Below are 14994 nucleotides of genomic sequence, written 5' to 3' on the forward strand. Positions count from 1 at the left end.
GACAATGTGTATGATTGTCCATGACCGGTCGGTTTTGTTTTGTTTGGTGTTGCTGTGTCAAAAAGGGGGGAAAAAAGAAATGTTTTTGTCGAGGGGTTGCATTGGTTCTGATTTTGTGTTTTTGTGAAAATTGTTTGTCCTCTGCCATGATGTACATGTCGTAGGTAGGGGTTTCATTAAAGGCTTGTTAAAACTCAAACTCTCTCTCTCTATAGTTGAAAATCAACATGGCATTCTGAGGAGGGAAGAGTGTCTAGGTGCGCGAGATTTTGGAGAGAGAGTGACATCCATGCCGTGCGTAATGTATCCAAGTGAGGATTTCCTGCACTGCTGTGCAGAATACTGTGTGCGCTCAGGCGTACGCCTGGCGTATTGGTTTCTAAGACCTGCTATTTGGTGGCGTTAAAATTGAGAGCACCCAAGGCCCTTTGCATTGCGCTGGAACACCTATTTTGGCACGGGCAACGGCCAAACCTGTGTTTATGGCGATGGTATCTTCGCCAGAGCGCAAAATGACACTTGCGGGAGGCAGATGATAGGCTAAGAGGCGCACGGACACGCCTGTGCCGCACCTACACCTGTGTCTGCGCTTAGATCCCAGCGCAAAACTGGATGGTGGAGGCAGACGATAGCTTAAGACGCAGGGAAGATAGCATAAGAGGTGTGCAAACGGCAGTGCAAACAATATCGCCGTACAGGGCCCCTAGTTAGAGTCTCCAGTCAGCTGCTGATCAACTGGCAACTTGGCAAATTAAGACGAAAGAAGAAACTTGTGTCATGCAAAGCAAGTGCGAAAGAGTTTATTTTGTATTGATAGTATATATATATATATATATATATATATATATACTGTATAGTACTGTTTTGAAATGCTGTCCCACACCTGATTTGAACTAAATATCATCCAAGTCACATTTGCAGTGTTTGAAAGGCTTTGGTGCTAGATGGACCATCTCAGAACCAGGGCCGTCTTGACACCTTTCTGTTAACGCTGTATAGGGCTGGGTCGGTTTGAAAATTTTAAAACCGGTTCGATATTGCCGTCTAAACCGGATCGAACCGGTATACCGATTTTTTTTGTAATTAAAAAAAAAAAAAAAAAAAAAAAAAAAATTAAGCAGGGTTCCCGAGTGTGGCCCATAACTGTCTGTAGTGCAACTTCAGTCCACCTGATAGCGATAATACACCTCTAAGCTGGTATTGTCAACCAGCAATGATACTGAATAAAAAGAAGCAGGACACCTGTGTAACAAACACACCCTGTATTTATTTCTCATAACTATTCAGCTCAACTTTTCTTCTAAACATCAAAATAATAAATTAAATAAGACTTCTGCCTATAGTGCAACTTGAGAAAAGGCTAATAAAAACACAAGCAGTGCAATCAGAATGGATTGGCTTACAGCTGAGCTGCCTTATAAACTTCAAAACTCACAAATTCACACAATATAGGGCCTAGGCATGGGTCGGTTTGAACATTTTGAAACCGGTTCGATATTCCCCCAAAAAACGTATCAAAGCAGCTGCAGTTGGTGGCGATAATGCACCTCTAAGCTGGTATGCTGCCAACCAGCACGAACACTGAATACAAATAAGCAGAACCTTTTAACTGTAACAACACACTGTTTTTATTTCTCATAACTATTCAGCTTAACTTTTCTTCAAACATCAACATAATAAACAAAAACGACTTTTGCCTACTAGTGCAACTTGAGAAGAGGCTAATACGAACAATAGTGCAATCAGAATGGACTGGCAAAAAAATAAAAAATAAATAAAATTACCGTAGGTTTTTTCGGTTTGCACGTGATCAAACCGGTTTGGGCTCGTACACCGAACCGAACCGGTAAAACCGGAAATCGACCCATGCCTAACGCTGTATGAAACTGTGTGATGGAGCCTGCCCTGCTGTCTTTTTTGGTGACCCCTAGTGTCTGCTGTCATGGGTCACAGCAAAGCCTCCTCATGCCCTCATCTCTGCCTCCTCATGACCTCATCTCTGCCTCCTCATGACCTCATCTCTGCCTCCTCATGACCTCATCTCTTCCTCCTCATGACCTCATCTCTGCCTCCTTATGACCTCATCTCTGCCTCCTCATGACCTCATCTCTGCCTCCTTATGACCTCATCTCTGCCTCCTCATGACCTCATCTCTGCCTCCTCATGACCTCATCTCTTCCTCCTCATGACCTCATCTCTGCCTCCTTATGACCTCATCTCTGCCTCCTCATGACCTCATCTCACTGTTGAGGACAATTCAAACTTGCATTGCACAATCTTGTCTGTGCTGGCAGGGCTTAATCAGGTTTTTGATTTCAATTGTGTTCAGCAAATCTGGAGCAAAACTCACACTCTAATTCTAATCGTTAAACACATCACAATGCAAAACGGGCCGCCGTGCTATAGGCCTGGCCTACTTGAGGAAATCTGGTGATGGAGCACCATAGTATATGAAAACATATTCGGTGACACTATTGTTACATTCCCAAGTTTGGTAGGAGAGAAAGAGTAGTAAAACACCATGTAAAATGTTTTATTTTATTGTATTGTTATTTGGTGAATGATGTATGTGTCACCATGGAGCAGATGCATTGGCTCATTGAGTACTACATATACTTATCGCTTACTGTTACAGCTTAGTGGCTGTGTATATAAATCATAGATCTGGAAAACTTTATGATATGATAATGTGAGATAGAGAGGAGGGGCTATGCGTGCAGGCCCTATAAACTGTTGCGCGCCCCAGTGCAACTGCATTACCTGTACCGGTATCCTAATGATGTGTATTTTACTGTAGGCCTATTTCCCTTTTATACAATTCCATAGACTTCCAAAAATAGGAATAATTTCATACAATTGTTATCAACTAAGCTATATTTATTATAATTTAGTGTATTCCACAATCATTTTAAAGCACCAGTTTCCTTTAGTGTAGTCCACAAAAAGCTATTTAGTAGGCCTACATCAGTAAGGCCATGCTGATGCAAATCCTGGATTACAGAAATGATTTTGAGGGACGGGGTCTTCCTTCAGCCGTCTGGTTCTCCATGTGAGTGAGCACTGACAGAGCAGCCATATTACTCTCCAGTGAGGAATCGACATTACAGGGGTTGTCAGGACAACCAGCCATGATTCAGAGAGCCTTGGAAAGGCCTCCACCTTGGGCTGGAAGCACTAGCCATGAGACTGAGCAGATGCTGAGCCAGGCAGCCAATCACAGGTGAGATAGAGGAAAAAGATGACATCATAGGCAAATTAGGACAAGTGGAGTGAGTATTTGGTTTGCTGTCTCCGCCTGCTTATGAACCGGGAGTTGTCTTTTGAGGGGGTTTCTACACACTGTAAAAAAATAAAAGAAAGGGGGGAAAAGCTGATCTCAAAGGTTTTCATGTAAATAAATGTCACTATCTATCACAGACTGACTAAACACAATGGTGATTGAGCCTATGGCCCATTGATGGAATCCTTTGCATCAATATTGCAGCATTTAGAGAGGGTGGGCGGAGCTAATGCAATAGACTCGTCACGTTACTGTAGGTTCCCACTTCCAACTCTTGTGTGGTAGGATAGGAAGTAGGATAACAAGCTACTTTTTTCTCTGTCTCTGCATTGCGGATGGTTATTATGGCCGAACGAACGGACTGCAACACTGTTTGGATCCCACCTGCAATTACTGCTCATCACCATAGGTGTCGGCAAAGAGAATGAAACTGAAATCGTCGATATTATCACTTTAAAGGGTTTCGCTGATTTTCAACCAGCTTTGTATCATTATGAAATCGGTAGTATATAGCAGTGGTTCTCAAATCCGGGGACCTCCAGGGGTCCGTGGCACTTTGCAATGGGGGTCCGCGAAAAGCTTCATAGTTCAACGAAAATATTGTATGCTTTAAATCTAAAATGGTTCATGGATTATTTTCTAATCTCACAAACCTATAAATTTAAAAGTCAAGCACGTTACCGTGGAAACAATTAAGCTTAGCCCAAAATCACAAATCAGAATGAGGGGGTCCCCAGCATATTTTCTTTCTTGTAGGGGTCTTTGGCTGAAAAACATTTGAGAACCTCTGGTATATACATGTAGAGCCAAAGTCACACCCCTTCCGGTCGGGCCCTACCCACTTTTGGGACCTGGGGTGAGGCGGGGGGGGGGGGTGCTTGGGAGCCAGCTTTTTTGTCGATGTTGATGTTTTTTGTCCCAATCCAGCCCTGATGCTGTGTTGCACTGAAGGCCACAGCATATTGTTTGATGAAAAGAAACAGTGTCCATGCTACTGTCAGTTTGCAGTGCTGGCTTCATATCTGATGGTTGAACTTGTGCAAATGCCACCAGCCATTATAATGAGCCCAGCAAACATCTGTGAATACTAAGCCTCACTGTCTTCAGGGAAAAGCTCTTTGCTTAAATAAACAACAGTAACACAAGATTGCCTTGGAAGTAAACACAACTGCCTGCCTATACAGTTCCGCTACCACCTATAGCAGCTTATGTGACAAATAATAAAGGGGAACATGTTACTGTTTGGAATTATTTATTGTTTGTCTACAGACATTTTGTATGAAGTGTGTACCCATTCCTATTCAAAATCAACAAATAGAAATATTCTTTGTACCAAAGTTAAATATCACTGCTTGTTTACTTCTGATTTATGATATTTATATGTGCTGCTTGTACTAGTTCTCATGTCTTTAAGGGTTGCAGACCATTCACAGGTGGTGATGTGTGTTTAAATAGCTCATAATTGTATTGTGAACTTAATTGTATTATGGATTGTATAATCAAGGCTAATGTCAAGTGGGTATGACATGGGTGTGGCAAATTATATATTGATATCTATTTACTGAAAATATAATAATATATAACTAGAATTTCAATATGGTCCATATATATGGGACATTTTAACCAATAGAGAGAGGAGAGGAACCATATTGTCACTGTCCTGGCCTTTTAGAAGGTTTGTCAGTTAAAATACTGAAGATTTATTAGCCACCAGTTCAATTTGGAACTGTGGTATCAGGTTTCAGCTAGCACGAAGAGGCTAGTAGCCTACACACAAACCACTGATTTACAAATGTGCAAATGTAAAGCTATTTAGCCGATCCCTCCCTCCTCTGCTTCTCACTGGGCAGGTTTGGTCCGTCAAACAGAAAACCAACTCTGTCTGCCACTTTGCTGCCTCCTCCCCCAGACCTGCTGCCTGCATGAATATACAGCCTGTCAGCCAATGGGCCAAGCAGGGCGGATGACATCATGGGCTAGGGAACAGTGAGCAGCCAGTGAAGCATCCAGCCTGCCGAACAAGCTTGCTTTTAGGGTCAGGAACTGGTCTGACAAGAGAATGGCAATCCTGCCTGTAAACTGTCACTAGGACTGTACTATTGACGATGAATCTACCACAACACCGGGCCCAAAGGCGAACCACTGAGCAAGAGAATGTCAAGACATATTTCAGGTAATTCCCTCACTGTGTGTATGCAATATGGGATGTAGAGGGGGGAGGGGAGGGGAGGGGAGGGGAGGGGAGGGGACGGAGGCTGTATATGTACTATGTAGGGCTGCTTTGTAGCCTTTCTTCCTCCTTCCACTCTCCATTCTGCCGCTAAGGAGGTTGAGCAGGCTGCTGTAAGAGCAGGAGGGAGATGGATGCCTGCATCACCCCTCATCTCATCTGCATCACATCCTCCCTGTATTTTATGCACACAGCATCTTTATTGATGGGAGGTGTTAGAATCAATGGTGGCGTTTGTCAGGCCCTGTGTGTGTGTGTGTGTGCGTGTGCGTGTGTGTGTGTGTGTGTGTGTGTGTGTGTGTGTGTGCCTGAGTGAGTGAGTGAGTTAGAGAGAGAGAGAGAGAGTTCTGTGGAAATGCAGCAGCTGCAGCAGCAACACTGGGGCAAAAAAGAAGCAATGCTATTTTGGGTCCGTAGAGCCGAGGTTGGCGGATGGATCTGAGCTGTACATGCTATGGATGGATCTGAGCTGTACATGCTATGGATGGATCTGAGCTGTACATGCTATGGATGGATCTGAGCTGTACATGCTATGGATGGGGAGTGATGGATGGTTACGCTGATGGGATGGGGCTTTGTTATCTCTGCACTGCATCTTTTTTTTTAGGGAGGGTTTTTATCATGAAGCAATAGTTCTTTTGTTTCCTTTCTGCCTTTGCATGTACAGAGATAGAGAGCAGAGATGTGCCTCTGTCTGATGGCTTTAACATGGATGTGTGTATAGCGGTTTCATGGCGGCTGTAGTGACAGGGAGATATACAACATCTGGTCACCTGACTTCATTGGGGATCGGAGTGGGGGCGGGGGGCCGGTCCTGTGAGAGCCGAGCTATTCCGCCTCGGATTCTTCCACAGCCGGAGGAGGAATGGGAGCGCCGGCCACCCATCAGTTAGCCTGCGGTGTCACAGCATTGAGCAGGTGCAGAGAGGGAGCCAGAGATTCCTGACACAGTCATCCTGTTTGTGAGACACAGGGCCAAGTGATGCGAGGGAGGACCTGTTGTCTGGCTGCTGCTGGTGTGAAAGAGGGACATGATAGGGAGTCATCTCGGAGGTAGCCGAGGGAGGGCGAGAGGGTTGAGGAGGAAAGTTGGGGGAGGGGAGGCTGTAGGTGCTACTCCCTGCGTGCCTTGGTGTGCTGTATTGATCTAGATGTGATACATGTTCATCCATTCAGCACTGATCCCATCTGTCCACACCATGATCACCCCTTCCTCTATTTCGCCCCACAATTATCCACAGGTTTTCTACTGTGCACGTCTTTCTTTGCGTGTGAATGGATAGTGGTTAAAACATGTACTATATGCATCACCGTGGCCCCTCCCCTTCCCTTTTTCAGTTCATTATTAGATGATTTGTTGTTTTACCTGAAACTGCATTGTGACTGATGTTAGGTGTATAAAATAGTTTACACAGCACTGGGGTTGGCCTTTACAGAGCCACTATAATTTAACTACGCACAGAGAGAGCGATGCTGTTATATAGTGTCTTGTATTTATGCATCCTACATCCTTCCCCTGTTCAGAACGGAGACACTGGCCCTGGATAGTTGATCTGTGTTGTGGGTATGAAGCACATTACATATTCATCACTTTGTTATCTACACAGACAGACAGCAGGTCTCTTACAGGCAAATGGGCTATATTTTGCATGTGGGCCAATGTAGCCCCGCACACGTTGTGTTATGAGTATCCATAGTGTGTAGGTTACATGGAAATATGCTGAGGAAAAACACAGATATGTATAAGTGGTTGGCAGTCAAGAGGTGGCTAATATGATCAGTCTGATCTACATGATTTTTCTGTATAACTGAAGAGAAAGTAAAATAGAATTGAATTAAACACAACTCCACCTTCCAGCAGATTGTTTTATGCAAACATGGATTGTGTTCAGGTAACAAAGCGTAACGTGTTGCTTTCAAACTTACTACTGTAGTAATAACAGTTGGGGATTTCTTAAGAACTCAAGGTCACAGAGCAGAGAATGTGAGAAATTAACTACAGCGAATGTCTCATCAGCACACACATTATCTTTCAACAATCAATTCCCAGGTTTGGATTTATTTTGTAGCCTGTTGATGCTACAAACCATAGCTACAAACCTGTGAATTAGACCTGTATGCAAATGTTTTCATAATTTACTCTAGAGGTACACTGGTAATCTTATTATTATTATTATTATTAATATTATTATTAATATTATTATTATTAATAATAATAATAATATTATTATTATGATTAATTAGCTACATTATTATTATTATTATTATTTCAACAACCGCTCAGAAAATTACCAAATCAGCAGAGAGAGAAAGCAGAAGGCAGTTCCAGCAAAATATGGACTTTGTAGCCTACTAGTGTTATTACCTCCATACGCCAAGGAGGTTATGTTTTTGGTGTCATTTGTCTGTTAGCAGGATTACGGAAAAATTACTGGGCCGATCTTCATGAAACTTGGTGGGAGGGTGTAGCATTCGCCTATTTCACTTCCCACCCAATTCACACATTTTGTGTCTAAAAGGCAGGAAGTAACACAGGTTCAAGCAGAACACTAAGGAGGGTTCCCAACTTCCATTCCATTTAGGTGTTCCAGTCCTGGGGCCCTAATTAATGTCTTGCTTGTACCCGTTACTTCCTGCCTTTTAGACAGAAATTTTGGGGTGGATCCAATCCAGGGCAGGGCAAGGGAGGGGGCGGGGTTAGGGAAAAGGGGCCGTAACTAGGAAGGTCGTAGAGAGTTGGGTTTGGAGGGGTGGGTAGGGGGAGTGGCTGGGAGGTGGGTAGAGGGAGTGGCTGGGAGGATGTGGGTAGGTTCTGATCTGACACACACTTAGCATATCATACCAGACTGGGGTATTGGCCTTGGTGGAGGTCTGCACTGTCCTCGTGCACTCCTAGTTTGGTTGAATATTGCTGTGATTGTAGTATGAACTGTAATAACTGAGGCCATGGTTTTCTCTGCTTCACTCCAGACATTTTAAATTTTGTTCAATTTTTTTTATGATTGTTTCTAGCTTGAAGAGGCCATGCATTCTGCACAAAGCTCAAATGCATTGTAGACGAGGCTGGGCTGCTGGGGCCACCTTTCCCATTACCCTATTGGGGAATTGTGACAGTTATTAACCAGCTCAGTCAGTGGCCTTGTGGTTTGAGTGTCCGCCCTGAGACTGGAAGGTTGTGAGTTCGATCCCCGGCCAAGTCATACCAAAGACTATAAAAATGGGACCCATTTGCCTCCCTGCTTGGCACTCAGCATCAAAGGGTTGGAATTGGGGGGTTAGATCACCATATGATTCCCGAGCGCGGCACTGCTGCCGCTCACCGCTCCCCCAGGGGATGGGTCAAATGCGGAGAACAAATTTCGCACACTCAGGTGTGTGACAAATTCAGTGGGACTTTACCTTTACCTTTATTGTAATTTCCCCTTTTTTAAATAAAATCAATCGCCCAGGCCTGTGTGAGCAAAAAGACAAATTAGCTGACATCACCTCTTAGACCAATATCCCGAACCTGCTCCCACTGCAGCACAATTCCCTTTATTTTTTAACACCCATCCATCCATCCATCCATCCATCCATCCATCCATCTGCAACTCCAGCAGTGGAACCTAAACTTCCCTTTCCCCGGCCACATTAACCAGCTCTGACTGGTGACTGGGTTATATTTTTTTACATGTCAAATATAATGAAACTTTAAAAAGCGGTGGGTAATGAACTTTAAACTGAAATAGTGTAACACGTGTCTTTATTTTCTCCGTGAGGGCGTGTGTCGTGTGTATTTATTAGTCTGCAGTTTTGGGCTTCCCCATGTTTTCTGTTGGTCAGTGTAACCCAACACACTGGGCTTCTCTTACCTCACCTCAGCTAACAAAAGCTGTAGACACAGAGCCTCCTCTTGGCCTGTAGCCTGTCAACTGCACTGCCTGAAATATGATAGTAGGACATGCAACACATACACGTAGGCCTCCATCTGTTCAGGACTTACACTCTTTGAGTCTGGGTGAGTTTTGGTGGTGGGCAGCTTATAACACAGTTTATGTTTATGGTTAATACATGTGCTTGTAAATGTCTAGTAGTGTGTGTGTGTGTGTGTGTGTGTGTGTGTGTGTGTGTGTGTGTGTGTGTGTGTGTGTGTGTGTGTGTGTGTGTTTGGGGTCATAGCTGTCTGGAGTGTGGCAGTAGGCTAGTGGCAGGTGTGTCAGATATCTACAGTCTGTGTGTTGTGGATTAGCATGTAGGATTGGAAGCCATCTGGCCATTTTGTCTGAGAGAGGGGGAGTAAGTGAGAGAGATGGACAGAGAGAGCGCACACACACACACTGACACATTGACACAACTCCCTCTTTAATCTCCTACTTGATGTCTGTTGCTACTTAGAATAGGGTTGCTCTGTGTGTGTGTGTGTGTGTGTGTGTGTGTGTGTGTGTGTGTGTGTGTGTGTGTGTGTGTGTGTGTGTGTGTGTGTGTGTGTGTGTGTGTGTGCGCGCATGTGTGTGCGACGCGTGCGTGTGTGTGTTTATCTGTGTCTGTGCATTTGGCTGTCGGTGTCTGTATGTGTAAAGACTGCAAAGCTAGTCCTTATGTGATTCTCCCTGTCTCTGATGCATCAAGTGCAAATTGCAAATAGAGCCTCGAGGCTGTCAGAGGATTGTCTGATGGGGTTTCAAGATAGGAGAAAGTAAGAGGAGAGGAGTTAGAGCCTTTAAGATCAAGGATTCAGCCATAGTAGGGTCAAGAGTTACAGAGGCGCTTCTGAACTTGAACAATTGTCTGAGGATGAACAGACTAGACTAGAGAATCATCCTGCTATAAAAAAAAGAATACAACAACGAACAAATATCAGAGTGGAGATATGAGAGCAAAGAGTGTTAGCGTGTAGAGTGAGTCAGGTCCATCAGAGCTAAATATGACATGACAGGCCGAGCTCGGAGGCCTTTGCAGCAGGGAGATGGGGAAAGAAAGGATGCTGCTGGGTGTGGGAGTCATAGTTTGCTGGTGTAGGTACAGGATCTACTCGCTTTACAGATTCGGCTCACCCTATCAGAAGTGCTCGGCTCGGGGTCTAACCCTAACCCAAACCTTAACCCTAACCCTGATTCATATTTTTAATGTCTATCATGTCTGATAACATCAGTAGCTTAGCGTTAGCTTGTTAGCTAGTCTAAAACTGTCGGCCATTTTGCCAGTGTTAATCCCACCATGTGCCCGATGTACAGCCAATCAAATGCCTGCCTGAGCTGAAATTAGACCCGAGAAGACACTGGCTGTAGTAAATGACTGGGTCTTGAGTGTGGATTAACATTGAGACGGTGCCCTTTTTCTGTTTTTGGAACTGTTTGGTTTTGGGGTATGTTGTCCCACATGCTATGAGCAGAGGATTTGAGTGGGTTTAAGGAAAGTAATTGTTGATTTATCCACATTTTATTGTGACTTTATTGTAGAATTTAAACTGCTACATAAATATGCATTGCCGTAGCCATATCTAGACTCAATGAAGGCTGCATAAAAAAATGAGAATAAATACCTCATCTTGATATTTCAGAGATGAAAATATGCTATTTTGGATATTGTTTTGATCTGTTAGAGATCTGATGGCTCCTTTCTATTTTGCTCATAGTGCCTACAAAGACTCTAGAGCATTTCATTTTGTAAGGAGTAATATTATAATAAGCAGTATGCAATTATTCATATTTTCATATCTACAACACAGCAATGAAGCTGTGTGACCTGTTGCGTGACCTAGTTCCATTGTAATGTAGATGTGTGTATCATCTGCGTAGCATGAGAAAAACAGAACACTTACATATAATATGCATGTAAAGTGAAAAAGCAAAGAACCCCAAACTGAACATTGGGTTCTGCCGAAATTTGAATCCATCCCTGGGTATAAAGAAATCAATAAATGAAAGCATACTCTGCTAACCAGCAAGGGTTTCTAGACACTCTGTACAAATGTCATGCTCATCTGTATCAAAAGATGCACTCAAATTAAGTGAAACAAGATGTGATACTGAGAAATGTTTGGTGGCTAATAGATCACTGGTTACTTTAAGTAGAGAAGTTTATGTGCTGTACTGTGTTTTGGACGATAGAAGATGTCATAAATATTGTGTGAATGTACAACACGTTCTCACTCCGAGCACGTAGCATATTGACGCTTTGTCCCGTCCCTTGTGCGTCGCTTGTTACTAACATGGTACCCTTGAGCGACCCATGAAACGACTTGGGCTTTCCGACTAAACTCAATGCAAACCCATGGAAGTCATCTTGGCAACTGCTCCCCCATTAGCCTAACTGCTCCCCCATTAGTCAACTGCTCCCCCATTAGGGTCTGGGGGGAGGTTAGGTTTAGGCGTGGGAGGTGGGAGAGGTTAGGGTTAGGGTCTGGGGGAGGTTAGGTTTAGGCATGGGGGGTGGGAGAGGTTAGGGTTAGGGTCTGGCGGAGGTTAGGTTTAGGCATGGGGGGTGGGAGAGGTTAGGTTTAGGGTTAGGGTTAGGGTCTGGGAGAGGTTAGCTCCTCCAGACCCTAATGGGGGAGCAGTTGACTAATGGGGGAGCAGTTAGGCTAATGGGGGAGCAGTTGCCATAAGCGTCAAAGATGACTTCCATGGGTTTACATTGAGTTTAGTCAGAAAGCCCAAGTCGTTTCATGGGTCGCTCAAGGGTACCATGTTAGTAACAAGCGACGCACAAGGGACGGGACAAAGCGTCAATATGCTACGCGCTCGGAGTGAGAACGGGTTGGAATGTAGGAATAGAGTAAGCTGCTGGAAGATAAAGCAATAGAAATGTTTCTAGGCCATTATATTTGACACCAAATAATATAAAATACATTCCCCATCATAACAGTGTGCAAATTCTGTTATGATGGGGAATGTATTTTATATTTAATAGGAACAGTAAAATCTATTTCAATTGGTCAATATGAATGGACATATTTACACTGGAAGAGGAATAGTTTTCATCTATTTAGGTTCGCCTTTCATGTTGTGGAATCATGTGCTAGTTGGATTATGAAGGGACACAAGCCTTTTATACTAACGTCATTAAATTATTTATATTCATATTCAACATTTTTATGGCTCACCCCAAGGCATCTGTATCAGTTAAAAATAGCAATTGCCAGGATGACTCTTATTTTGAAATTCACCATTCAATAATTGAACACACGGCTCCACTACAATGAGGCAAATGGCAAATGGTGATAAGGATGAACACCTTATGAAAGGTCACATAACGGTTCAATCAATATTCATGATGTGTCATGTAGCTGTTATGAAACTCTTGTTATTTGCTCAGGCAGCATCAACATGCTTTAGAACACAGCTCATGTTCATTCTTTGCCTCGATATGTACTAAAGGTGTGTGTGTGTGTGTGTGTGTGTGTGTGTGTGTGTGTGTGTGTGTGTGTGTGTGTGTGTGTGTGTGAGAGAGAGATTACACCCATTGATTGAAAACGGGTACATTTGGGGTAAAATATTATTCCTTGTTTACTCATAGCACATCACATAGATGTATTATTGTAGTGCATCTTGGCATGTTAAAATCTAGCACACAACAACCAAGGCAAAAGGAAACTCACCCCCCGTGAAATATGAGACAGAAATTCCCGCTGGCATACACATCGAGAATTGCCTTCCTACAATGAACTCAACAGAATTCAGTCTGTGTTACAAGTTCATCAAGTTGTGAATACACAGTCACTCTCACTCACTCACTCACTCACTCACTCACACACTGACACACACATACACACACGCGCACACATACAAACACACGTCCCACCTGCCACCTGCTATAAGCTGCATTTATGAGTTTTTGCCGTGAGTTGCCTCATTCATGAACCTATAACATTAGCATCTGTATGCAAAGTAGACCCGGTGAGGGGGGGGGGCAAAGCGGGTGGAGCCTCTTCAAACAAAAAGCTATTTCCTGTATCAGCCTCTTGTAAGTAGACCCGGTGATTTTTTTTATTTATTGGGGGGGGGGGGGGGGGGGGGGCTCTTCAAACATCACTGGCTGGTGCAGGTGATTGATAATGGAGTGTGTTATTTCAATGACAGTGTTTAGCAGACAACAACACACAGGCTTTTAGTTTGGAATGATGTGTCTAATGTAGATAACCGCATGTGGTCAACTTATTTGCAAAAAGTGTGTTTTAGAATTTCAAACTTAGTGTAAAGCAGATAATAATGTGCTTATGTTTTAGCATGAATGGTTAATAGATAGGCTACATGAGTTAGTGGTTTCAATAATTGTCCCACAAGTACCAGGTTTTGTATCTTAGCAATTATAAAATAGTATTGGACCCCCAAGTCTAAGTATTGTCCTTTGATATTCCTTATTACTGTAACATTTCCATGAAAGAAAACGCCTAACATGATTTGATTAGATCATTTCCTTGAAGATGCTTTGGTATGTCTGACCACATGAGGTTTTGATCTTGTGAGTCACAAGATCAAAACCTCATGGTCACAAGTTGTGACCGCCCAACCCTCCAACCTCCCATTTCAATTAAAGGAGGAGGAAATCATCTTTTCATCGCTTGCATGGCATCTACACTGTGACTGTCTGTGCTGTTGTTTTTCATCTACACTGTGACTGTCTGTGCTGTTGTTTTCCATCTACACTGTGACTGTCTGTGCTGTTGTTTTTTCCATCTACACTGTGACTGTCTGTGCTGTTGTTTTTTTCATCTACACTGTGACTGTCTGTGCTGTTGTTTTTTCCATCTACACTGTGACTGTCTGTGCTGTTGTTTTTCATCTACACTGTGACTGTCTGTGCTGTTGTTTTTCATCTACACTGTGACTGTCTGTGCTGTTGTTTTTCCATCTACACTGTGACTGTCTGTGCTGTTGTTTTTTCATCTACACTGTGACTGTGCTGTTGTTTTTTCATCTACACTGTGACTGTCTGTGCTGTTGTTTTTCATCTACACTGTGACTGTCTGTGCTGTTGTTTTTCATCTACACTGTGACTGTGCTGTTGTTTTTCATCTACACTGTGACTGTCTGTGCTGTTGTTTTTCATCTACACTGTGACTGTCTGTGCTGTTGTTTTTCATCTACACTGTGACTGTCTGTGCTGTTGTTTTTTCCATCTACACTGTGACTGTCTGTGCTGTTGTTTTTCATCTACACTGTGACTGTCTGTGCTGTTGTTTTTCATCTACACTGTGACTGTCTGTGCTGTTGTTTTTTCCATCTACACTGTGACTGTCTGTGCTGTTGTTTTTTTCATCTACACTGTGACTGTCTGTGCTGTTGTTTTTTTCATCTACACTGTGACTGTCTGTGCTGTTGTTTTTTTCATCTACACTGTGACTGTCTGTGCTGTTGTTTTTTTCATCTACACTGTGACTGTCTGTGCTGTTGTTTTTTTCATCTACACTGTGACTGTCTGTGCTGTTGTTTTTTTCTACTGTGACTGTCTGTGCTGTTGTTTTTTTCATCTACACTGTGACTGTCTGTGCTGTTGTTTTTTT

The 14994-nt window shown here is 43.3% G+C and overlaps 1 protein-coding gene across 1 annotated transcript in view; it reads left to right on the forward strand.

Moving 5' to 3' along the window:
* Positions 1–5354: 5354 nt before the first annotated feature.
* The window catches only part of LOC310781109 (serine/threonine-protein kinase PAK 3-like), a 57541-nt gene continuing 47901 nt past the window's right edge, over positions 5355–14994 (forward strand). The window contains exon 1 of the mRNA XM_083641652.1: positions 5355–5453. The gene's annotated coding sequence lies outside the window, so the exon portion shown is untranslated. The remainder of the gene's footprint in view (positions 5454–14994) is intronic.

Source organism: Poromitra crassiceps (genome assembly GCF_964638095.1).
Source record: "Poromitra crassiceps genome assembly, chromosome: 1".
In the NCBI taxonomy this organism is placed as follows: domain Eukaryota; kingdom Metazoa; phylum Chordata; class Actinopteri; order Beryciformes; family Melamphaidae; genus Poromitra; species Poromitra crassiceps.